This window comes from Vigna umbellata, chromosome 7, assembly GCF_029865625.1.
Source record: "Vigna umbellata cultivar VRB3 chromosome 7, Vumbellata_1.0, whole genome shotgun sequence".
Taxonomy (NCBI): Eukaryota; Viridiplantae; Streptophyta; class Magnoliopsida; order Fabales; family Fabaceae; genus Vigna; species Vigna umbellata.
In genome coordinates, this window is record NC_142171.1 from 35,498,447 (window position 1) to 35,526,319 (window position 27,873).

The window sequence follows — 27,873 nt, forward strand, 5'->3', positions numbered from 1 at the left end:
TACTTACAAAACCCTCCTGTATTACGTCCACCAGAACCAGGAAGGCCACTCATTTTGTATTTGACTGTATTGGACAAGTCAATGGGTTGTGTGTTGGGTCAGCATGATGAGGATGGCAAAAGAGAGCACGCTATATATTACTTGAGCAAGAAGTTCACAGACTGCGAACAACGATATTCATCGTTAGAGCGGACTTGTTGCGCATTGGCATGGGCCGCTCATCGTTTAAGGCAATACATGTTGAGTCATTCCACGTGGTTGATATCCAAGATGGATCCTATCAAGTATATTTTTGAAAAGCCTGCTCTTACTGGAAGGACAGCTCGATGGCAGATGCTATTGTCAGAGTATGACATCGTATATGTCACTCAAAAATCTGTCAAGGGTAGCGCACTAGCAGAATACCTGGCTCATCAACCCCTTTGTGATTATCAACCAATGCAACCTGAATTTCCTGATGAGGATATCATGGCTCTATTCGAAGAGAACAAAGAAGACCGAAACGAAAAAGCGTGGACGGTGTTATTCGACGGAGCCTCGAATGTGATGGGACATGGAATAGGGGCAGTGCTTATCTCCCCAGAGCGTCAGTATATACCAATGACGGCAAGGTTGTGTTTTAGCTGCACAAATAACATCGCTGAATATGAAGCCTGTGCCATGGGTATTCGAGCAGCAATTGAGTCTAAGGCAAAAATTCTGGATGTGTATGGAGATTCGGCTTTGGTCATCCATCAACTGAAAGGAGAATGGGAAACTAGGTATACAAAATTAATTCCCTACCAAGCTTACATCAGGGGATTAATGGAGTATTTCGATTCCATCACATTTAACCATATACCTCGAGAAGATAATCAATTAGCAGACTCACTGGCCACCTTGTCGTCAATGTTTGAGGTTGATCAAGATGCAAAATTACCAAAAATCAAAATGAAAAGCCATGCAGAGCCCGCATATTGCCACTTCATCGAGGAGGAGTTAGACGGTAAGCCTTGGTACTTTGATATCAAGCGTTATCTTAAAACCCGAGAATACCCTGAGGATGCGTCTGAAAACGATAAAAGAGCACTAAGAAGGTTGGCCGGCAGTTTCATCTTAAGTGGGGATGTTTTATACAAGAGAAACCATGACATGGTCCTCCTCAGATGTGTGGATGCAAAGGAAGCCGAGTTGATATTGAAAGAAGTGCACGAAGGTACATTTGGTACACACATGAATGGACATTCGATGGCCAGGAAGATCTTAAGAGCTGGTTACTTCTGGTTGACCATGGAAAACGATTGTTGCATACACGTGAGGAAGTGTGAGAAATGTCAGATATATGCAGATAATATCAATGTGCCACCCACTACTCTGAACGTGTTGTCTGCACCATGGCCATTTTCGATGTGGGGAATAGATGTCATCGGAGCTATAGAACCAAAAGCGTCAAATGGACATCGCTTCATACTAGTCGCAATCGACTATTTCACCAAGTGGGTTGAGGCTGCTTCGTATGCCAACGTGACTAGAAAGGTTGTGGTTAGATTCATAAGGAAGGAGTTGATCTGTAGGTATGGGCTACCTAACAAGATCATCACTGACAACGCTACCAACCTGAACAATCAGATGATGGCGGAGTTATGTGAGGAATTCAAAATTCACCACCATAATTCCTCTCCTTATCGTCCAAAGATGAATGGGGCAGTAGAGGCTGCTAACAAGAACATCAAGAAGATTGTGCAGAAGATGGTGGTCACCTACAAGGACTGGCACGAAATGCTTCCTTTCGCTTTGCACGGATACCGCACATCAGTACGAACATCAACTGGGGCCACGCCGTTCTCGCTAGTGTATGGGATGGAAGCGGTACTTCCATTTGAGGTCGAAATTCCCTCCTTACGCGTGTTAATGGAAACTAAGTTAGAAGAAGCTGAGTGGGTTCAAACCCGATTCGACCAACTCAACCTTATCGAAGAGAAAAGGTTAACAGCAGTGTGTCATGGACAGCTGTATCAAAGGAGAATGAAAAAGGCGTTTGACAAAAGGGTGCACCCAAGAGAGTTTCATGAGGGCGAGCTGGTGTTGAAGAGGATTTTGCCCATCCAAAAGGATCATCGAGGCAAGTGGACCCCAAACTATGAAGGGCCGTTTGTGGTGAAGAAAGCATTCTCTGGTGGGGCACTAATTCTCACAAGGATGGATGGGGAGGAATTACCGTTACCGGTTAATTCTGATGCGGTCAAAAAGTTCTATGTATGATGATTCTGTGATAGGGGTTGCCGTTAGCGAATATTAACATTGCCTTTTAAATTGTTGTAATCTGTATTATTTCATTCAATAAATACCGCATATTAAATTTTTGTTCATACTTTCTGAAATTATTGCATGTCGCGCTGAGCTGTTTAGGTAAATAAAGAGGAATGAAAACGAAAATAATTGAACGAATGTCAATAAAAGCATCACGGGTATTCAGTCGGCTTAGCTCGGTCCTGGTGGGTGTCGTAAAAAAAAAAAAAAAAAAAAATAAATAAATAAATAAATAAATAAATTAATTAAAAAAAAAAAGGCAAAAGAAAAGACACATGGTGAATTCGTTGTCAATGAGGTTGTCAAGGGCGTAGTGTTTTCGAAAAGCAAAAGCAAAATAAATTTTGAAAATACCAAAGTTGGGTCTTCTCCTGATGCAAGGTTTCGGGGGTAACCATCGTTCTTTTCCGGCTAGAGCATCTGCATTCATACTACTTGAACCCTCAACCTTTTCATTTCCCATTAAAACAAAGGGTTGTCATGAATACAATACTGGGGCAGTGTTCATCATGGTACACATCCCCAACGATCTGTTGATTGGGAGATAAAAAAAAAAAAAAAAGAGAAAAAAAAACAATGAAGTCGATGTGTCAACCACTACCGAGTTTTATTCCAGGGCTAAGGTCGCGAGAAAGTAAGGTAAGCAAAGATTCAGAGTGACGTGTGGCCATTTTTTCTTTATCCAAACGTTAAAAGAAGTTTATCCAATTGCACCCCTTTTGAGCCATAAATTATATTTGTTTTCATCACCCCCGACAAGAATCATTAGCACATCGATGTCAACCTAAAAGGTACATCAAGGGCATCCGAAATCAAGGAGGGGATTTCTGAAAAAAAAAGAGAAGAAGGAAAAAGAAATAAAAAATATATAAAGTCTCAAAGAAGTACACAACAGAGACAACGAAGCAAACGACCCAAAAGGGGAAGAAAAGAAAGAAAAAAAAACAGCAATGAAAATAAAAGGATGCCCGAAGTTTCAGATCTTTAAGGATAGTTGACTCGATACCTTGCAAATGATTCTTGTTGAAACAATTTAACCGCCAAACACTTATTTGAGCCTTCATTATCCATTTCTTTCAAAACCCTTTGACCTTTGGCCACGGTACAAGCCAATAAAAGTCCACGCTGACTGAAGACTGTTTGTCCTAATCTTTCTCACGATTTTAACCCTGAAACGAAATGATGTGGTGAATGGCACAATCACTCAAAAGAAAAGAAAAAAGAAGGAAAGAAAATAAAAACATCGAAAAAAAAAAAGAAGGAAAGGACAAAAAATGTGAAGTCTCCCCGTCAATCAAGAATCGCCCAATTGGGGCAATCCTTCCTACCCAAACCTTTCCCCCTCTCCAAATCAAGTTTACTATACGCAACAAAGTTGGGGCAGCCCTTGCGGGCCATGCATGTGTAGGTACTAACAACACCTCCCAATGTAAGAAAAATTCAAATGCTAACCTTACCTACAGGTAGTCATTCAACCATCTGCCTTTCGTACTCATCTCCCGCACCCTTTTCAGGTTCAAGCTAGTGCTAGAGGGAATTTGAACCCCTAGTTACGTTCGCTTCCTTGCATCAAAGAACCCACTACTCCTTGCCATTATTTTGACTGAATGCATTTCGAACGTACATCGCGTTTGACGTCAACATCGACAACGGATTCCATGCATAGAATTATCAAAAAAAAAAAAAAAAAAAAAAAAAAAAAAAAAAAAGAAAAGAAGAAAAAGGTGCAAGATAGAGAAAGCGAGAGCAAAAGAAGGGAACGAAACCACTGGCTCATATGCATTCATGCACCATCATAACATAACATCATTTCATAGAAAGCAAAGAAAATTGTTCAAAAATTCGTAAAGGGAAAATGATGTGGTGAAAAAGGTTAGCAGACCTTTATATCTAAATCATCATTCATCCATTATGGTTTGTACACCCTCCACGAGGTTAGTACACCTCGCATCATTCATCCATAGGGTTTGTACACCCTCCACGAGGTTAGTACACCTCATAGCATTCATTCCACAGGGTTTGTACACCCTCCAAGGGGTTAGTACACCTCACATCATTCATCCACAGGGTTTGTACACCCTCCACGAGGTTAGTACACCTCGTATCATTCATTCCACAGGGTTTGTACACCCTCCAAGAGGTTAGTACACCTCACATCATTCATCCAGAGGTTAGTACACCTCACATCATTCATCCATAGGGTAAGTACACCTCACATCATTCCTCCACGAGGATAGTACACCTCACATTCATTCATCTACAGGGTTTGTACACCCTCCACGAGGTTAGTACACCTCGTATCATTCATTCCACAGGGTTTGTACACCCTCCACGAGGTTATAGTACACCTCATATCATTCATCCACAGGGTTTGTACACCCTCCACGAGGTTAGTACACCTCGTATCATTCATTCCACAGGGTTTGTACACCCTCCAAGGGGTTAGTACACCTCACATCATTCATCCACAGGGTTTGTACACCCTCCACGAGGTTAGTACACCTCGTATCATTCATTCCACAGGGTTTGTACACCCTCCAAGAGGTTCGTACACCTCACATCAGTCATCCATAGGGTAAGTACACCTCATATCATTCATCTACAGGGTTTGTACACCCTCCACGAGGTTAGTCCACCTCATATCATTCATCCATAGGGTTGGTACACCCTCCACGAGGTTATTAGACCTCATTCACTTCCATAGGGTTGGTACACCCTCCATAATGTCTACACACCCCAATTCTCTTAGCCTTGTTCGTTTTGTTTAGATTTCCCTGTTTATTTCTCTCTCATTCTGTTTGAAATCCAGACGAAATTAGTATTTCTATCTTTACTTATCTTTTACTCTGATAATATAAAAACGTCGTTTGTCATATTATCTAGTAAAATCTAAGTAAAGAGGGGCATCTGTCAATACCCAATTTCGTCCGGATTATTTTTATAGTTTTATTGCATTTTGGTTGTCACATATTTAATCTTTTATTATTCATTTCCTTTATTGCTTATTTTGTTACTTATTTATTATTATTATTATTATTATTTTTTAATTCTTTGTTTCAATATTAATTCTTATTTTTTTTAATTCTTATTTTTTTTGTTGTTTCTTATTTATTTATTTATTTTTGATTCATTTTAATTTTAATTAAATTTTTATCTTTTCATTTTGTTTATAATTAAAAAAAAAAATTAAAAAAAAATTAATTAATTAAAAAATTATTATTAGTTAAAAGGTTTTAAAATTAAAGAAAAAAATAAAAATGAATCAAAAGAGTTAGAAAAGGACAAATTGGCAAAAAGGAGGGGACAGTGGAGGAAAACGGCTCTGCTGCGGGAGGCAAAAATTGGTTTTGTGCAGGCAAGGACAAGGCAAGTTTTGGGGAGAGCAGAGGCGCGATTTGGTTTTGGCAGGAGGCACAGCAGAGGGATTGAATTGGCAAAAAGCAATGGAGAAGAGAAAGTGAAATAGACACACAGAAAAGGGACAGGGAGCAGAATCAAGGGGGACTCTCTCAAAAAGAAAAAAACTCCCCTCATTGTATCAAGAATCGACGACCAGAGAAGCCAACTTCCTGGGAAGTTCAGACCTGCACCGAGAGAAGAGAAGGAGATTATCACAAAGAAAAAAGAAGAAGGAAACTCCAGCATTTAGGTAAGTCGTCCATCCCCGTTCTCCATCCTAGTTTGATCCTTAAGGTAATCAATATTGTAGGTTAATGTGCACGTACTCAATATTGCATTGTTGTTCTTTTCCTTTCTTCCTTCTTCGTGCTACGTTCACTGTCTAATGTTTCTGCTACCAACGCGTCTCCATTCTCTTCCCATGAGCACATGAACGCGCCTTACACCACGAGGCTTCACTTTCCTTTTCTCCTGGGTTCTGGTCTCTCATAACACTCAACATCCCTTTTCATCTCCAACGCCTGATACCACACGACCAAACCTCAATATTGGATCCCCCTCCCCGAATCATCAACCATATCCACTTCAACCATATTCATTTGCCACAACCATCACATACAACCACATACTCCTTCATCTTCAGAAATTCAACTCAAGCAGAGACCCCAACCCATACACCATTATCACGGAACCTCCATCCCAACTCACGCATAACACCACCATCCTCAACCTGCATTGCACAAAGCCACAGCCAAGAACAGTGACCAATCTCCGACACCCATCATCCACATTCACCCACTGCCACAAGCCATACTTATACCACGGGGGCACCTAACATCTTCATCCTTATACCACCTCCAGCATCATCATCTCTAACACTACTACCAACACCCCACGGCCAACCCATCATTTTCATCCCTTACCTTCTTCATTTTCAACACCTCATCTCCATCTTCAACCATAATCCACTCCCAAAGTCCCTTTTCTTCCTCTCACCACTTTCGTCTCCAGCACCACTTCCAGCATCATCACTCTCATCTCCCCAACATCTCCGACGCCACCTCCAACAAGCATAACCCAATCAACATACAAGGCAGAACAATTTCTTCATTCACGATTCATACTCATACACACACCAACACATGCCAATGTATATCCTGCACAATGAAGCTATAGAAATCCATTTTCGGTCTCTCCTTTTCAAAGACCTGGAGCAGCACGAGCTCTGATTTTCCGCAGTCTTCAACGTTTCTGTTTCTCAACCAAATCCGTGCAAAATCAAGGTTGAACCAGTGAATAACGGTCAATAAGAAAACCAGGACGAGAGAGGAAGAGTGGGAGCGGCGGCAGGCGGTGCCCAAGGTGGAAAAGCTTCAACCCTAGGCTGGTGCGAGAGAAGCGAGGGAGAAGAGGCCGTGGCGCCGCGGTTGGCAGTAGGGCTGGTGGCGTGAGTTGTCGCCGGCGAGGCCAAGGCGTGTGCCGGTTGAGGCGAAGGTGGCCGGCGCTGGCGTAGGCGGCGGCGAGCCCGTGAAGAGTGTAAGAGACCTTGGGTCTCTGGAGAGTGTGTGAGTTGAGGGTGAGCTTACGGGAGAGTGTTTGAATCTGAGTGGGTGAGGAATGGAAGGGAAGGTGCCAAACCCCTAGGAGATTCTAGGTTAGAAGCCACCCGGGTGGGCCAAGCCCAGAACGAACGCACGTTTTGGCCTTTTTCGAACGTTCGGCATCTAATTGCCTAACGAACGCCCATCTTCCCAACGAACGCTCGTCCATAACGAGCGTTCGTCATCCGCCCATATTCCCAACGAACGCTCGTCCGTAACGAGCGTTCGTCATCCACCCATTGCCCCAACGAACGCTCGTCCATAACGAGCGTTCGTCATCCGCCCATCTTCCCAACGAACGCTTGTCCACAACGAGCGTTCGTCCTCCACCCATTGCCCCAACGAATGCTCGTCCATAACGAGCGTTCGTCATCCGCCCATCTTCCCAACGAACGCTCGTCAGTAACGAGCGTTCGTCATCCGCCCATCTTCCCAACGAACGCTTGTCCATAACGAGCGTTCGTCATCCGCCCATATTCCCAACGAACGCTCGTCCATAACGAGCGTTCGTCGTCCACCCATTGCCCCAACGAACGCTCGTCCATAACGAGCGTTCGTCATCCGCCCATCTTCCCAACGAACGCTCGTCCGTAACGAGCGTTCGTCATCCGCCCATCTTCCCAACGAACGCTCGTCCATAATGAACGTTCGTCATCCAGCCTCATCTTCACAACGAACGCTCGTGCATAGCCAGCGTTCGTCATCCAGCCGCAGCTTCTCAACCAACGCTCATCCCAGCGAGCGCTCGTCATTCATTTCCCAGCGTCCGTTCTTCAATTCCCCAACGAACGCTTGTCATCCAGATTCCCCCCAACGCCCGTTCGTCCTCTTCATTCACAACGAACGTTCGTTAATCCACCGAGAGAACGCTCGACCTTTCTCCTCATCTTCCCAACGAGCGCTCTTCCAAAACGAGCGCTCGTCAGCCTCCTCCTCATTCTCAACGAACGTTCGTTAAATCCCCGCAACGAACGCTCGTTATTTCACTTCATTCCCAACGTCCGTCCAGATTCCCCCAACGCTCGTTATTTTTTAATTGTTTGTTTTTTATTATTTTATTTTATTCTATTTTGTCTATCTGAATTCATTTGTTTTATTTATTTCTTTTAGTTTTATTTATTATTTTATTTTGTTCTATCTACTTATTCTACATATTTACTTATCCTAAAATATATATTTAATAATGCAATATTTAAAATTTAAATAAAGGAATTTATAAAGATATGTTTTTAAGGGTTTAGGCACATGTGTGATCGCACGCATCGTCCTTGTGCTGAAAACCTTTTCTCTTTCTTAAATAAAATTACAAAGATATGTTTTGAAGGTTTATGCACATGTGTGATCGCACGCATCGTCCTTGTGCTGAAAACCTTTTCTCTTTCTTAATTAAAATTACAAAAAATATGTTTTTAAGGGTTTAGGCACATGTGTGATCGCACGCATCGTCCTTGTGCTGAAAACCTTTTCTCTTTCTTAAATAAAATTACAAAGATATGTTTTGAAGGTTTATGCACATGTGTGATCGCACGCATCGTCCTTGTGCTGAAAACCTTTTCTCTTTCTTAATTAAAATTACGAAAAATATGTTTTAAAGGTTTAGGCACATGTGTGATCGCACGCATCGTCCTTGTGCTAAAAACCTTTTCTTTTCCTTAAGTAAAATTAACCAAAAAGTATGTTTTAAAGGTTTATGCACATGTGTGATCGCACGCATCGTCCTTGTGCTAACAACCTTTTCTCTTTCTTAAACAAAATACAAAAAAAGGTATAAAATCTTCAAAAAAACCCGAAAACATCAACAATTTTAAACAACAAGTAGTCTTGCTACCCAGAACTACGTGATCCTTGATTCTCCATCAAAAGTGGAGATACGTAGGAGCAAGGTTAGCCCTTGTCAGGTTCACTTTCCCAAAAATCCAAATTTATCCATAATCATTTTCCAAACAAAATTTTCTAAACAATTTTCAAACAAATTTTCAAGCAGTTTTCTAAAAGAACTACGTAACCCTGATTTCTCATTTTGAATGAGAATACGTAGGAGCAAGGTCAATCCTTGTCGGGCCCAGAAAAATAAAAAAATATGTTTTGTTTATTTAGAATTCTATTTTAGGGGATAGTTAAACATTTTGAAAACCACATCATATTCGTGCATTTAGTTAAAGGTACTGCCTTAGGGCAGGCGTTGTGGGGTGCTAACACCTTCCCCACGCGTAACCGACTCCCGAACCCAAAATCTGGTTTTCGCGGGCTGTGCTTTATCGTTTTATGGTTTTCCCGTAGTTTCCCATAATAAACTATGGTGGCGACTCCAAATTTCTTTTCAAAACCGATTTCTTTTTTGGATCGTCGTCCCGTCGCGATTCCGGTTGCGACACACATGAATCAACTTTGCCTTTCATTTAACCACAATCAAATACATTCACAAGCATGCATCATCACAAGGACTTTTCAATGGCTTATAATGTGGTTGGGCTAACAAGAAAATTGGTTTTTCTGGATCACAAAATCCTTGAGTTAAGAGAATCATAACAACACAATCTTCTTATTCATTCCCAACTTTCTTTTGCCTTTGCTTTTGCATTTGCATTGAGCTTTGCTTCTTTTTCTTTTCTTTTCTTTGCATATTCTTATTTTTTAGCTGTTAGCTCAATGCTTTTTCCTTTTTCATGTTTCCCCAATAACCCCAAACTTGAACATTTAACAATACCACACAAGATCTTCTACTTAACTCAAGGTAAAGATTTTCAATCAAGGGTGTTCAGTGTATATTTAAGGCTAAGGGTTCAAAGGATAGAACACAACGTGTTCTCTTTTAGAAGGCTAACTTTATGAATTTGGCCAATAAAAAGGGTTTCAAAAACACGGCCTTTGATCATATGATGCAAAACAAGCAATTGATTCAATCATAGAAAACCTGGGCAAAGTCATTCATGCTTTCAAAGTAACAGCATTCAACAATAACAACTCTGGAGCTCAAAACCTCACATATAAGCTCATTCACATTTGACATGCACATCCTGCTTAATTTCACAATCACAATCATGATATTATGCATTTGTTCACAAAGCTTGTGAATCACCTGTATAAGCATTTTAATGTGCACATCATCTCAACATCAATCAATCAATAAGCATCATCAAGCATTACTTATCACACAATCACAGTTAATAGCAGACCATCACAAGAAACCAGGTTTCAAATAGAGTACATCAAACCCTAATCTAAAAACAAAAACAAATAAGTTCAGAAAACTTAAACCACAAAAGCATAATCATATGATAGCATTCATCAGTAAATGCTATCTCAGCTCCTCATCAGTCTGAGCTGTCCTCTGTATCTTCCTCTTCTTCCTCATCATCATCATCATCAAACGCATCCTCCTCCTCAGCTTCATCTTCATCCATGTCTCGGGCTGAAGCTTCAGCTGCTTCAGCTCCTCCATGCCATGGTTCTTCTGGCCAAGCTACCACATTATGGAATTCATCCATAGTCCACCTGTGTGCTGGAGGGGTATCATACATCCCCACTATCATCTCAGCCGTGGCCACCTGCCCTCTGTGGATGGACTGCAACTGAGCACCTATAAGAGACATATACATGTCCCTCATCTGGAATGGTTCTGCCTCATGAGTATCAACAGAAGTCCTGCCCTGTGCTGGCCTTCTCTCTCTACGAGCCTGGCGTGGTGGAACTGGCTGGGCTGCCTCCTCACCTCCACAGTACTGTCTATAATAGGCCTCATCTATAGCTTTTCTTGGCCTCTCAAATGGTGGAACAGAAGTATCCACCCCAGCTAGCTTGCAAAGGTGAGTGATCAAAGAAGGATGTCCTAGTGGTGCTTTGTTGTTTGAGGTGTTAGCACACACACTAATCTCATCAGCTATCACCTGCCCAATATTAACATTCAAGTTTCTGATAGCACAATAGATGAATAGTGCCCTGCTGAGAGTGATATCTGACACATGTGAGCATGGCTGAATGTTGGCATGAGAAAATGCCATCCAATACTTTGCAAGAGGAGTCAAGTCTGTCCTCCTAATGTTAACCACTGCTCCAGATCTATTCCTTTGAAAGTGTCCTCCAGGTATGCACAATACTCTCTCAACATCCTCAAAGTCAGCACCTTCCTCCATGCTAAGAGCAAACTGGCATTGCTCACCAGCCCACACAGTATCCAGGAAGTTATTGATGGAGTCAGGATCATACCTGATAGCATGGCCTCTAACATAGCCCAAATAATTCTCAGCTGGATGATCACCAATCTTCTTTGCATTGGTGTAGAATTCCTTGACCACAGCTATGTTGGCAGGTGCTGGATAGGTGGCTAGTTTTCCCCAATCATTCCCTAACACTTGCTCTCCAAATTGAGGAGCAAAGTTAGGTATCATTCCAACCTTTCTCTCCATTAGAAGTCTCCTGTCCTGAACCACCCTAAAGTGCTTCTCATGTTTCCTAGAGAGGAACCTGCCATTATGGGGCTGCTCTGGTTCCTTTTCCTTCCTCTTGGTTGCCATGGTTTTCAATCTCTTTCCTGAAGAGGATGCCATTCCTGCATTCAAACACAAATCCAAAACCACAGAACATGATGTTAATCATTAGTAAACTCAGAACACAACTCCTTTCGAAGCTAAACCACCGCTGAGGGCCAGAATTTCCCCTCAGCGCCACCAGTGCCACATTCAAACACGTAATAAACCAGAAAAAACAAATCTGGCAGAGTGCCGCTCAGCGGTAAATGCCGCTCAGCGGTGATCTGCAGATTTTTGCAAATCTCTTTTTAAAACAGTCCTAACTCCACCCAAATGCAATTTTCAGTTTTCCAGTTCATAATCAAGCAGTTTAATCAGTTCAAACATCAAATATATCATCAAATCATGCATAGAAACTAAAACCCCTAAGTATTCATGCTTTGACAATCACATTCAAATTCAAGAACCCTAGAATGAACAAAATGCATTTTACTTACTTGGGTGGAGATGCTAGATGATATGAGAATGCTTCCAAACTAGAATGCTCTCTTCCAACCCCAAACTTTGATGGCACACTAGTATAAAAGTGAGTGGAAGAGAAATCTTCTAAAGAGGGAAGAGTAGAAAGATGTGGAAAACCTAGGAGAAGAGGTGTGGAAGTGTTTATGCAGAGAAGAACTTGAAAGAGTGTAAAAACGTGCAGCTTAGGGTTTAAAAATACCCCAATGGGCTCGGGTTCCGCTAAGGGGAACTTAAGCCCATCTGCGTTAGTACCGCTCAGCGGTAAATGCCGCTCAGCGGCACTTTCGTGATGTGCCCTTCTCCTTCTTTTCTTGACCTACGTGCCTTCCTAGCATACCCCTCATAGGTTCCCTGCAATTCAATGTTAAAAATGCTTATGCAAACCCTAACTAAAATAGACAAACAGAAAACAATCAATCAACTGGGTTGCCTCCCAGGTAGCGCTTGTTTAACGTCACGAGCCTGACCCAAAATCCACCAACACCCATTAGTAGGTGTTTCAAACTTACCAGCACCCATCAGTAGGTGCAAAATCTTCTCACCAACACCCATCAGTAGGTGTTACAAACTTAGTATCCTTCAGTAGATACTTAATCACCTAGCATCCTTCAGTAGATGCTAGATCCAACAAAATAATGTCCAGAATAATGTTCACAAATTATAAATTACAAAACCAAATCAAAAGTTTGTAAATCCACTGGGTTGCCTCCCAGCAAGCGCTTCTTTAACGTCACTAGCTTGACCCTGTTAAAGCTCACGTTCCATCTTCTTTATAGTTGACGTAGTCCTTCCACCAACCTTTCAACTGCTTCCTTTGGACTGTCTTAGATTCTCTAGAATATGGAGACTCTATCTCTATCATCTCCTTCTCTTTAAAGCCTTTAATAACCCACAACTTGTTCTTGAGTCTTACAGGTGTGCCAAGTTGGAGTCTTAATTTTTTCCAGTCTCTAGGAACTTCTTCTCCTTTTCCAATCTCTTCTACCTTGGGTGCCTGAAAATACAAACAATGGTTATCAGAAACCTTAAGATTTTTATTTTTACCTCTAGTTATGGGTGCATCTCGAAATGCAGCTTTATAACTGGCTTCTTCCTCCTTTGCTTGTATCTCATCTTTGAACACATCCACCACCACTCTCTCCTCTCTGTCTTGGAGAACCACTATACCTTCATTCACATCAATGATAGCCCTAGCCGTTTTCATAAACGGCCTTCCAAGTATGAAAGGTATTTTCTCAGTTTCCATCTTCATCACCACAAAGTCTGCCAAGAACTGAAGTTTGCCAACACAAACTACAATGTCTTCTGCAATCCCACATGGCTCCTTTGAAGATCCATCAGCCATTACAAGATTAACCTTTACAGGTTTTATTTCAACATGGCCAATTTGCTCCAATAGAGAATAAGGCATCAAGTTAACACTTGAGCCTAAATCAAGGAGAGCTTTCTTTACCTTTTTCTTCCCTATAATGCAAGGGATAGAAAAACTGCCTGGATCTGCTGCTTTTGGTGGGAATGATTCTTTCTTAACAGTTATACACTTTTCTTCCTCATCCTCTCTACGTCTTCTTTTTGTAGAGGTTCCTTCATCTGATTTGGTGTAAACTGCTATTTTCTGTAGAATTTGTTCCCAAGGAGCTTCATTATCAACCATTTTGAATAAATCTGTGAAATCCATTGGTTTCTCCTGATTTGTTAGAAAAGGAAAAGTGTCCTTTCTTTCTTCTTCTCTTCTCTCTTCTGTTTCATCTTCTTCCAACTCAATGATCTCTTCATTTACACTCTTGACCACTTTGCACTCTTCTCTGGGGTTAACCTCAGTATTAGCCCCAAAGTTTCTGTTGGGTCTTTCTTCCAATTGCTTGGTGATCTGACCCATCTGAATCTCCAGATTCTTTATAGCAGCTTCAGTGCTCTTTTGAGAAGATTCAGTTTTCTGGATGAATTGCTGAAGAGTTTCTTCCAACTTTGTTGATCTGTCATTAAGCATAGATAATTGTTGCCACAAGGTTGGTTGCTGCTGCTGCTTATTATACTGATTAGCCTGCCCAGTTTGTCCTTGGCCAATGCTTGGATGTGGTTTCCAACCCTGATTATAATTCCCTTGACGGTATGGAAACTGATTAGCCATGAAGTTAACATCCTCCAAGGCTTCCACTGGAAAAGCACACTGGCCATTTATGTGATCACCTCCACATAGTTCGCACAACTGGGTTTGTATCTGGGCAGCAGACTTCAACTCTTTAGGTAATTGAGCCAAAGTTTTTGTCAGAGTCTCTAGCTGTTGAGTTAGAATTTTATTCTGTGCTAGCAGAGCATGCGTTTGTAATTGTAGAACCCCTTTCTGTGGCATAGGAGCTCCTCTTTCATTGTGCAGCTCATTATCACTTGTAGCCATATTTTCAATGATTTCAGTTGCTTCCTCTGGAGTCTTCCATTTGATATTGCCTCCAGCTGAGGCATCTAGCATCATCTTGGTTTGTGAACCAAGCCCTCCAAGGAAAGTTAGGACTACTTCTTGATCTTCAAAGCCATGCGTGGGAGTTTTACGTAACAAGCTTTTATACCTATCCCATGCATGTCCAAGTGATTCTTCCATGCCCTGCTTGAATGAAGATATCTCTTGCTTTCCCTTAGTCACTTTAGATTGTGGGAAGTATTTATTCAAAAACTTTGCAACCACTGCTTCCCATTCCGTGAAACTTTCTTCTGGAAAAGAGTTCAACCAAAGCTTAGCATTGCCTCCCAATGAGAAAGGAAACAAGCTAAGTTTGATAGCTTCGTCTGGCACCCCATTAATCTTGACCGTGTTACAGATCTCATTAAATGTTGTAAGGTGCTCATATGGGCTTTCATGTGATAACCCATTAAATTGATTACTCTTTACCAGTTGAATTAATGCTGGTTTGACCTCCATGTTGGCTGCATTGACTCTAGCCCGAGCTATGCTATTGAAGTGCTGAGGTCCAGCAAGATTAGTGTAATCTGCAAGAGTTCTTCTAGCATTATTATTGTTCTCCATACTCCCTGTGCTATGAACAGAACCTTGTGGTGATGATTGTAGGAGAGTTTCAGGAGAAGGGAAAAGTTCTCTGGACGTTCTGATTCTTCTCCTCCTTCTACTCTCGTCTAGCCCTTCAAGTAGTGGTTCTGTTGTTTTCTTACTTCTAGTTCGAATTGCCTTCTGCATGCACAAGAAAACAAAACCCTAGAACAGATTTGTTAGCACAAAAAGATATAGAAGAAAATAAAGATTGAAAAGATATAAGAAGATAAAATATTTAGAAGATAGAATCAAATAAAATAATATAAAACCTAATCTAAAAAATAAAATCTAATCTAAAAGATAAAATAAAATAAAATCTAACCTAACCTAAAAGATAGAATAAGAATAAAATAAAATCTAACCTAAAAAGATAAAAAAAAATAAAATCTAATAAAATAAAATAAAATCTAACCTAAAAAGATAAAAAAATAAAATCTAATAAAATAAAATAAAATCTAATCTAGAAAGATAAAATAAAATCAAATAAAAACCGAAAAATAAAAAACAGAAAACAGAAAAACAGAAAACAGAAAAATAAAATAAAAATTCGAAATTAAAATAAAATCTAATCTAAAAAGATAAAAATAAAATCTAACCTAAAGGATAAAAATAAAATCTAAATAGATAAAATAATAAAAACAGAAAAAATAAAAACAGAAATTCAAAATTAAAGTCAAAGATAATCAATAATCACACAAATTAACCAGTTAAACCATGAATCCCCGGCAACGGCGCCAAAAACTTGATGGACAAATTTGTAAGCACCAAAATATGATGTCACAAACTTGTTTCACAATCGGCAAGTATGACCGAATCGTTTCAAGTAATAAACTTGGTAAGACCAAGTATCGTTCTCCCAAAGGACTCACGGCCTAGTTTAGTTATGTGATTTGTTGATTAGCTAAGACTTAAGAACACAATAATTGAAGTTTAATATGCAAAGACGAAAATTAAATATGTATGCATGAATTGATCAATGACAAAGACAAAAGATAAACACTTTCAAGGAAATATATGAATGAATATGTTGTTGGGGGTCAATTTCATCTCATCCACTCTCATATATTTTAGGAATTCAACATTCAAATCATCATTGTTAATGCCACTCTCTAATGTACCATTCTAGATGGCTTCTCCCTAATCAAATAGTTCATACAATTCCTAGCATTCCTAATGATTAGTTCATGAGTGCAGGAGCTTAAAGGCAACCAATATAATATTGTCAGTATAATATTGGGAGAAATTCCCCAGATCTAGATTTCCCCGTACGTGTCCGTATCAACAAAACCAATAATCATGCATTAGAATGAGTTAAACAATGCAAGCATTGAGCAAAGAGGAAAAACCCTAACTAATGATGAAAGAAAGCATATGTCTTAATTCAAAGATGTACTCAACAAATCCATATATGAGAGCTTCAAGAGATTACTTTGATTCCCCAACGAACATACAAGGTTTAGTTCACCATATTCATGGTGAACCTAGATGAATAACAATGAAAGTATGAAGGAGATAGAAAAACCTGTGAAAGAGAAGAGGAGAGCTGTCACCATCTCCCAATCTACCCCAAGGGGTGGAAGAGAGAGTGTTTGCTTCGTTTCTGCCAAAGATCTCTAACTAAAGGACGTGCAAGCCCTTATATACTAATCTAGAGTTACAAAAGATTACAAAAGCCCAAGCCCAAAAAGTGCCGCTCAGCGCCATTTACCGCTCAGCGGTGGTTACGCGTCTTCTTTCTTCCCCTCAGCGGCCATTTGCCCCTCAGCGGTTCCAACGCCACCTCTTGAGTGCCGCTCAGCGGTAGTTTGCCGCTGAGCGGTGCCTTCGACTTCTCCTTTTTGCACTCTTTCTTGTCTTTTCTAATGTCCTCTCTCTTATTCTTCACTTCTTTCACCAAATTCACCTCAAAACCTGCACAAAAACACTTAAATCAAGCATAAACCTGTCCAGCTCTCTTATTTCTGAAAATATAAACAAAATGCATGATTTCAAGCTAGTTTCTAAGTCTAAAGGTTGCTTTTAGTATCACTTTTAAGCATGAAAATAACAGTTTTTCAACTGTTATCAAGAAGGAGAGAGATGAAATCAGAAAAGACATCAAAAAGTGCAAAAGGAGAAGTCGCAACTGCCGCTCAGCGGCAGTTTACCGCTGAGCGGCACTCAGAAGCTCACGGGGGATCCGCTGAGGGGCAAAATGGCCGCTGAGGGGAAGAAATCAACTCACGCACTTACCGTTGAGCGGTACATTACCACTGAGCGGCACACTTATGGGCTTGGGCCTAAATTTTCTGTAATTTTAGAATAGTATATAAGCTTTAGGACGTCCTAGGGTTTGTATCTTTGGCAGAAACGAAGCAAACACTCTCCCTTCCACCCCTTTGAAGGAGGATCTTGGATGCTCAGGCTACCTCTTCACCTTTCTAGGGTTTTATCTTTCATTCTTTCATTATTATTCATCTAGTTTCACCATGAATATGGTAAACTAAACCTTGTATTGTTGTTGGGGAATCAATGTAATCTTGTGAAACTCTCATATATGGAATTTGTGTTTAAACATCTTATTTGAGATACATGCTTTCTTTTATCATTAGTTAGGGTTTTTCCTCTTTGCTCAATGCTTGCTTTGTTTAACTCATTCAATGCATGATTATTGATTTTGTTTAACTCATTCCATTGAAGTGTTTGTATTTTGTTTTAGCCATTGATCAAATTCATGCATACATGTTTATTTTCTGTTTTGCATATTAAACTCCACTTATTTCGTTCTTAAGTCTTAAATAATCAACGAATCACATAACTAAACTAGGCCGTGAGTCCTTTGGGAGAACGATACTTGGTCTTACCGAGTTTATTACTTGAAACGATTCGGTCACACTTGCCGATTGTTCAACAAGTTTGTGGCGTCGTTTTTCGGTGTTCATAAATTTGTCATCAGCAGGGTTCTATAGGCACTTCATCAAGGACTTCAGCAAGAAAGCGCTTCCCTTGTCCAAACTGTTGCAGAAAGACATTGAGTTTGACTTTGATGACAGATGCAAACAGGCTTTTGACCGCCTGACGGAAGCTTTGACCACCACTCCGATCATCCAGGCACCAGATTGGACAACCCCTTTTAAGCTTATGTGTGATGCATCCAATTATGCATTGGGGGTTGTCTTGACACAAAAGATTGATAAGTTGCCTCGAGTGATTTACTACGCTTCCAGGACTTCGAATGCTGCCCAAGCAAACTACACCACCATTGAGAAAGAGCTCTTAGCCATTGTGTTTGCTCTTGACAAATTGAGATCTTATTTGCTTGGTTCTCCTCTCACTGTTTTCACTGACCATGCAGCTCTTAAGTTTCTATTGAAGAAGGCTGAGTCGAAGCCTAGATTGATTAGGTGGATGCTCTTACTCCAAGAGTTTGATCTGCAAATCCAAGACAGGAGTGGAGCACAAAATCTGGTTGCTGACCACCTCAGCAGAATTGAGAGAGCTGAGGATGAAACCAATGTTTTGCCTATCCAGGATAACTTTCCTGATGAAAGCTTATGGACGGTATCACTTTCTTACCCTACCCCTTGGTTTGCAAATATTGTCAATTATTTAGTTGCTTCTGTTTTTCCTCCCTTAGCATCGCGTGCTCAAATTTCTAAAATTAAGAGCGATGCTAAGTATTACATTTGGGATGACCCATATCTGTGGAAGTTGTGCAGTGATCAGGTTACAAGAAGATGCATTCCAGACCATGAGATTGACTCGGTCCTACAGTTTTGTCACGTTTCCTCACCTGGTGGTCATTTGGGAATTCAAAGAACGACTCGCATGGTGTTAGATTGTGGTTTCTATTGGCCCTCCATCTTTAAAGATGCTGAGAGGATTTGCAGCACCTGCGAGCCATGTTAGAGAGCAGGAGGATCACTTTCATGGAAACAATAGATGCCTCAACAGCCCACGCTGTTCTGTGAGGTATTTGATGTTTGGGGTATAGATTTCATGGGTCCCTTTCCTGTTTCGTTTGGTTTCTCTTATATTCTCCTGGCTGTGGATTATGTTTCAAAATGGGTGGAAGCTAGAGCCACCAGAACTAACGATGCTCGGGTTGTTGTAGATTTTGTTAGATCTCACCTCTTTTGCAGGGGTGGAGTACCCTGAGCAATTGTTAGTGATCAAGGAACTCATTTTTGCAACAGATCAATGCAAGCCTTGCTAAAGAAGTATGGGGTGGTACACAGAGTCTCTACATCTTACAACCCCCAAACAAATGGGCAAGCAGAGATCTCAAACAGGGAAATTAAGAGAATTTTGGAGAAGATTGTCCTGCCCAATAGGAAAGATTGGAGCAATAGGTTGGATGATGCTCTTTGGGCCCACAGGACTGCCTACAAAGCACCGATAGGGATGTCTCCCTATCGGGTTGTCTTTGGAAAGGCATGTCACCTACCGGTTGAGATTGAGCATCGGGCATACTAGGCTGTGAAGACTTGCAACTTCTCCATGGACCAAGCTGGAGAGGAAAGAAAGTTGCAATTGAATGAACTGGATGAGATCCGATTGAAGGCCTATGAGAACACGAAGTTCTACAAGGAAAGGACAAAGAAGTTCCATGACAATTCTATTGTTAGAAAGGACTTTGAGGTTGGCCAACAAGTTTTATTGTATAACTTTAGGTTCGGACTCATGGGTGGTAAGTTGAGATCAAAGTGGATTGGACCTTTTGTTGTGACTAATGTTTATCCTTATGGTGCAGTAGAGATCCAAGGTCCATCCGCAGCTAAAAGCTTCAAGGTTAATGGGCATAGACTGAAGCCCTTCTGATGACATATTTATGAACACCGAAAAACGGCGCCAAAAACTTGTTTAACCCTCGGCAAGTGTGATCGAATCGTATCAAGTAATAAACTCGGTAAGACCAAGTATCGTTCTCCCAAAGGACTCACGGCCTAGTTAGTTATATGATTTGTTGATTATTTAAGACTTGTGAACAATTGATTGTAGGTTTTAAATGCAAAAGACAGTAATTAAACATGTATGCATGAATTTGATCAATGGAAAAGAATAGAATACAAACACTTCAATGAATTAGATGGATGAGTATGTTGTTGGGGTTATCAATTTCATCTTATCCACTCTCATATACTTTAGGAATTCATCATTCTTTTCATCAATTGCTAATGCCACTCTCTAAATCACCTTGCAAGAAGGCCTATCCTTAATTACGAGTTCATAAAATTCCTAGCATTCCTAGTAATTAGTTCTAAAGTGCAGGAGCTTAAAGGCAACCAATATGCTATTGGGAGAAATTCCCCGGATCTAGATTTCCCCGTACGTTCCCATATCGACAAAATCAATAATCATGGCAATGAATGAGTTAAACAAAGCAAGCATTAAGCAAAGAGGAAAATCCCTAACTAAAGATGAAAGAAAGCATGTATCTTAATATAAGATGTTAAAACAAATTCCATATATGAGAGTTTCACAAGACTACATTGATTCCCCAACAACAATACAAGGTTTAGTTCACCATATTCATGGTGAAACTAGATGAACAATAATGAAAGAATGAAAGATAGAACCCTAGAAAGAGGAGGAGGTAGCCTGAGCATCCAAGATCTTCCTTCAAGGGGTGGAAAAGAGAGTGGTTGCTTCGTCTCAACCAAAGATACAAACCCTAGGACGTCCTAAAGCTTATATATTATTCTAAAATATACAGAAAATTAGGCCCAAGCCCAAAATAGTGCCGCTCAGCGGTAAACTACCGCTCAGCGGTAAGTGCGTGAGTTGTTTTCCTCCCCTCAACGGCCTTTTCACCCCTCAGCGGATCCACCGTGATTGCCTGATTTCTGATTCCATCTCTATCCTTCTTCACTTCTTTCACCAAATTCACCTTAAAACCCTGCATAAAACATTGAAATCAAGCATAAACCTGTCCAGCTCTCTTATTTCTAAAAATATGACCAAAAGCATGATTTCAAGCTAGTTTCTAAGTGTTAAAGGTTGCTTTTAGTATCAATTTTAAGCATGAAAATAACAGTTTTTCAATTGTTATTACAACCCCAAACTTAGAACTTTGCTTGTCCTCAAGCAAACAAGATGTAACTCAATCTTCTACTAATCCGTATAATGGTTCACTCATTCAAAAATCCTCTTTTCAAGATAAGTAAAAACTTCAATCAAACTCATGACAAAGATTTCAATCAAGACGTGCACATGCTTTGGTGTTCACAAAGTCACTTAATATCCAACAAATGCTATTTTTCATGAATGATCAATCAACTAAACATGGATGTTCATTTGCTCTTGGAATATTTCCTCACTAGGTAAAGTGTTTCACTCAAACACAAGTGTATAGGAGGTAATCACTCAATCACTTTACTATCACAATGTGACATGAATTGACTTTGCCTTTCATTTAACCACAATCAAATAAATTCACAAGCATGCATCATCACAAGGACTTTTCAACGGCTTATAATATGGCTGGGCTAACAAGAAAATTAGTTTTTCTAGATCACAAAACCCTTGAGTTAAGAGAATCATATAAACACAATCATTCTTACTTTTCCCAACTTTCTTTTGCATTGAGCTTTGCTTTTTTTTCTTTTCTTTTCTTTCTCTTTTTCTTTTTCTTTTCACATACTTACTTCTTAGCTCTTAGCTCAATGCTTTCAATTTCCCTCTCTATTTTCCAACAACCCCAAACTTGAACATTTGTCAATACCACAAAATATTTTCTACTTAACTCAAGGTAAAGCTTTTCAACAAGGGTTTTCAAATCATGTTCAAGGCTAAGGGTTCAAATGATAGAACACCTAGTGTTCTCTTTTAGTGGGCTAAATTTATGAATTTGGCTAATAAAAGGGTTATCAACAAATGGCCTTGATCATATGATGCAAACAAGCAAGTACTTCAATCATAGAAAACCTGGGCAAAGTCATTCATGCTTCCAAAGGAATAGCATTCAATCACACAAACTCTGGAGCTCAAAACCTCACATATCAGCTCATTCACATTTGACATACACATCCTGCTTAATATCATAATCACAATCATAACATCATGCATTTGTTCACAAAGCTTGTGAACCACCTGTATAAGCATGTAATGTGCACATCTCAACATCAATCTATATCAAAGCATCATCAAGCATTACTTTATCAAACAATCACAATCACAAGCAAACCATCATAACAGACAAAGTTTTCAATTGAGTACATGAAACCCTATTCTAAAAACATAAGTAAGTTCAGAACACAAAACCAAACAAAAGCATAAGTCCTGCTTTAGTTATGATAGCATTCATCAGTAAATGCTATCTCAGCTCCTCATCAATTTGAGCTGTCATCTGTATCCTCCTCTTCTTCCTCATCTTCAACATCCTCAAATGCATTATCATCATCAGCATCATCTTCATCCATCTCCATAGCTGAAGCTTCAGCTGCTCCAGCTCTGTTGCCTTGTACCAGCTCTTCTGGCCAAGCTACCACATTATGAAACTCCTCCATAGTCCACCTGTGTGCTGGAGGTGTATCATACATTCCAACAATCATCTCAGTAGTGGCCACCTGCCCTCTGTGGATAGACTGTAACTGTGCACCTATAAGAGACATGTACATGTCCCTCATTTGGAAAGGTTCTGCTTCATGTGTCTCAGTAGATGCCTGACTTGTGCTTGCCCTCTTTCTCTGCGAGTATGGCGTGGTGGAACTGGCTGAGCTGCTTCCTCACCTCCACAGTATTGTCTATAATAAGCCTCATCAATTGCTTTCCTTGGCCTTTCAAATGGTGGAGCAGAAGTATCCACCCCAACTATCTTGCAGAGGTGTGTGATTAAAGAAGGATGTCCTAAGGGTGCTTTGCTATTTCTGTGTTAGCACACACCCTTATCTCATCAGCTATTACCTGTCCAATATTAACATTCAAGTTCCTGATTGCACAGTAAAGGAGGAGTGTGATAACAGTTGAAAAACTGTTATTTTCATGCTTAAAGTTGATACTAAAAGCAACCTTTAGACTTAGAAACTAGCTTGAAATCATGCCTTTTGTTTATATTTTCAGAAATAAGAGAGCTGGACAGGTTTATGCTTGATTTAAGTGTTTTTGTGCAGGTTTTGAGGTGAATTTGGTGAAAGAAGTGAAGAATAAGAGAGAGGACATTAGAAAAGACAAGAAAGAGTGCAAAAAGGAGAAGTCGAAGGCACCGCTCAGCGGCAAACTACCGCTGAGCGGCACTCAAGAGGTGACGTTGGAACCGCTGAGGGGCAAAATGGCCGCTGAGGGGAAGAAAGAAGACGCGCAATCACCGCTGAGCGGTAAATACCGCTGAGCGGCACTTTTTGGGCTTGGACTTTTGTAATCTTTTGTAACTCTAGATTAGTATATAAGGGCTTGCACGTCCTATAGTTAGGCATCTTTGGCAGAAACGAGGCAAACACTCTCTCTTTCACCCCTTTGAAGGAGGATCTTGGATGCTCAGGCTACCTCTTCACCTTTATTGGGTTTATTCTTTCATACTTTCATTGTAATTCATCTAGGTTCACCATGAATATGGTGAACTAAACCTTGTATGTTTGTTGGGGAATCAAAGTAATCTCTTGAAGCTCTCATATATGGATTTGTTGAGTACATCTTTGAATTAAGACATATGCTTTCTTTCATCATTAGTTAGGGTTTTTCCTCTTTGCTCAATGCTTGCATTGTTTAACTCATTCTAATGCATGATTATTGGTTTTGTTGATACGGACACGTACGGGGAAATCTAGATCCGGGGAATTTCTCCCAATATTATACTGACAATATTATATTGGTTGCCTTTAAGCTCCTGCACTCATGAACTAATCATTAGGAATGCTAGGAATTGTATGAACTATTTGATTAGGGAGAAGCCATCTAGAATGGTACATTAGAGAGTGGCATTAACAATGATGATTTGAATGTTGAATTCCTAAAATATATGAGAGTGGATGAGATGAAATTGACCCCCAACAACATATTCATTCATATATTTCCTTGAAAGTGTTTATCTTTTGTCTTTGTCATTGATCAATTCATGCATACATATTTAATTTTCGTCTTTGCATATTAAACTTCAATTATTGTGTTCTTAAGTTTTAGCTAATCAACAAATCACATAACTAAACTAGGCCGTGAGTCCTTTGGGAGAACGATACTTGGTCTTACCAAGTTTATTACTTGAAACGATTCGGTCATACTTGCCGATTGTGAAACAAGTTTGTGACATCATATTTTGGTGCTTACAAATTTGTCCATCAGAGTGCCCTGCTAAGAGTAATGTCTGACACATGAGAACATGGCTGAATGTTGGCATGAGAAAATGCCATCCAATACTTTGGAAGAGGAGTCAAGTCAATTCTCCTAATGTTCACCACAGCGCCAGTTCTATTCCTCTGAAAATGTCCTCCAGGTACACATAAAACTCTCTCCACATCATCAAAATCAGCGCCTTCTTCCATACAGAGAGCAAACTGGCACTGCTCACCAGCCCACACAGTATCCAAGAAGTTGTTGATGGAATCAGGATCATACCTAATAGCATGGCCTCTGACATAGCCTAGGTAATTCTCAGCTGGATAATCATCAATCTTTCTTGTACTAGTGTAGAATTCTTTCACCACAGCTATATTGGCAGGTGTAGGGTATGTGGCTAGCTTCCCCCAATCATTCCCTAACAACTGCTCTCCAAATTAAGGAGCAAAGTTAGGTATCATTCCAACCTTTCTCTCCATAAGGAGTGATAACAGTTGAAAAACTGTTATTTTCATGATTAAAATTGACACTAAAAGCAACCTTTACACTTAGAAACTAGCTTGAAATCATGCTTTTCTTCATATTTTCAGAAATAAGAGAGCTGGACAGGTTTATGCTTGATTTTAGTGTTTTTGTGCAGGTTTTAAGGTGAATTTTGTGAAAGAAGTGAAGAAGGAGAGAGATGAAATCAGAAAAGACATCAAAAAGTGCAAAAGGAGAAGTCGAAGTCACCGCTCAGCGGCAGTTTACCGCTGAGCGGCACTCAGGAGCTTCCGGGAGGTCCGTTGAGGGGCAAAATGGCCGCTGAGGGGAAGAAACGTCTCACGCACTTACCGCTGAGCGGCACTTTTATGGGTTTGAACCTAATTTTCTGTAATTTACGAATAATATATAAGCTTTAGGGTTTCCTAGGGTTAGGTATCTCTGGCTGGAACGAAGCAAACACTCTCTCTTCCACCCCTTTGAAGGAGGATCTTGGATGCTGAGGCTTCCTCTTCACCTTTTTAGGGTTTTATCTTTCATTCTTTCATTGTTATTCATCTAGGTTCACCATGAATATGGTGAACTAAACTCTGTATGTTTGTTGGGGAATCAATGTAATCTTTTGAAGCTCTCATATATGGAATTTGTTTTTACATCTTTTATTTAAGATCTATGCTTTCTTTCATCATTAGTTAGGGTTTTTCCTCTTTGCGTAATGCTTGCCTTGTTTAACTCATTTGATGCATGATTATTGGTTTTGTCGATACGGGCGCGTACGGGGAAGTCTAGATCCGGGGAATTTCTCCCAATATCACATTGGTTGTCGTTAAGCTCCTGCACTTATGAACTAATCATTAGGAATGCTAGGAATTGTATGAACTCGTGATTAGTGAGAAGCCTTCTTGAAAGGTACTTTAGAGAGTGGCATTAACAATGATGATTTGAATGTTGAATTCCTAAAATATATGAGAGTGGAAAAGATGAAATTGAACCCCCACAACATATTCATACATATATTTCATTGAATGTGTTTATCTTTTGCTTTTTGCCATTGATCAAAACTTCATGCATACATATTTAATTTTCGTCTTCTGCATATAAAATCCAAATACTTCGTCTTTAAGTCTTAGCTAATCAATAAACCACACAACTAAACTAGGCCGTGAGTCCTTTGGGAAGAATGATACTTGGTCTTACCAAGTTTATTACTTGAACGATTCGGTCATACTTGCCGATTGAAAAACAAGTTTGTGACATCATATTTTGGTGTTCATAAATTTGTCCATCAAGTTTTTTGGCGCCGTTGCCGGGGACTCGTGGTTTAACTGGTTAATTTGTGTGATTATTGATTATCTTTGACTTTAATTTTGAACTTCTGTTTTTATTTTTTGTTTTTATTTTTTCGGTTTTTATTTTATTTTATTTTATTTTATTTTCTGTTTTCTGTTTTTATCTTCTCCTATATCTTTTTGTGCTAACCAAATATTCTAGGGTTTTGTGTTCTTGTGTATGCAGGAGGCAATTCGAACTAGGAGCAAGAAAACAACAGAACCTGTTCTTGAAGTTCTAGACGAGAGTAGACGGAGGAGAAGAATCCGAACATCTAGAGAACTTTTCCCTCCTCCGGAAACTCTATTACAACCATCACCACAAGGTTCTGTTCATAGCATAGAAAATATGGAGAACAATAATATCAGAAGAACTCTTGCTGATTACACCAATATAGCTGGACCTCAGCACTTTAACAGTATAGCTAGACCTAGAGTCAATGCAGCTAACATGGAGGTCAAACCAGCACTGATCCAACTGGTAAAAAGCAATCAATTCAATGGGTTATCTCATGAAAGCCCATATGAGCACCTCACAACCTTCAATGAGATTTGCAACACAGTTAAAATTAATGGGGTGCCAGATGAAGCGATCAAACTTAGTTTGTTTCCTTTCTCATTGGGAGGCAATGCTAAACTTTGGTTGAATTCTTTCCCAGAAGGAAGTTTCACAGATTGGGAAGCAGTGGTGACAAAGTTTTTAAACAAGTACTTTCCACAATCAAAGGTGACAAAAGGCAAGCAAGAGATATCTTCATTTAAGCAGGGCATGGAAGAATCACTAGGGCATGCATGGGATAGATACAAAAGTCTGCTAAGAAAAACACCCACGCATGGCTTTGAAGAACAGGAAGTAGTCTTAACTTTCCTTGGAGGGCTTGGTTCACAAACCAAGATGATGCTGGACGCCTCAACAGGAGGCAATATTAAATGGAAAACTCTAGAGGAAGCCACAGAAATTATGGAAAACATGGCTACTAGTGATAATGAGCTACACAGTGAGACATGAGCTCCTATGCAACAAAAAGGGGTTCTCAAATTACAGACACATGATGCCTTGCTAGCTCAAAATAAAATTCTAACTCAACAGCTGGAGACTCTGACTAAAACTCTTGCACAATTGCCTAAAGAGTTGAAAACTGCTGCATAGGTACAAACCAGTTGTGCGAATTATGTGGAGGTGACCATATCAATGGTCAATGTGCCTTTCCAGTTGAAGCTGTAGAGGACGTTAATTTCATGGCCAATCAATTTCCATACCGTCAAGGGAACTACAATCAAGGGTGGAAACCACACCCAAGCATTGGTCAAGGACAAACTGGGCAAGCTAGTCAATATAATAAGCAGCAGCAACAACCAACCTTTTGGCAACAGTTATCTATGCTTAATGAAAGATCAACAAGGTTGGAAGAAACTCTTCAGCAATTCATACAGAAAACTGAACCTTCTCAAAAGAGCACTGAAGCTGCTATAAAGAACTTGGAGAT

The 27,873-nt window shown here is 40.0% G+C and overlaps 1 pseudogene; it reads left to right on the forward strand.

Moving 5' to 3' along the window:
* The window catches only part of LOC148195850 (uncharacterized), a 58,266-nt pseudogene extending 38,140 nt beyond the window's left edge, over positions 1-20,126 (forward strand).
* Positions 20,127-27,873: the final 7,747 nt, after the last annotated feature.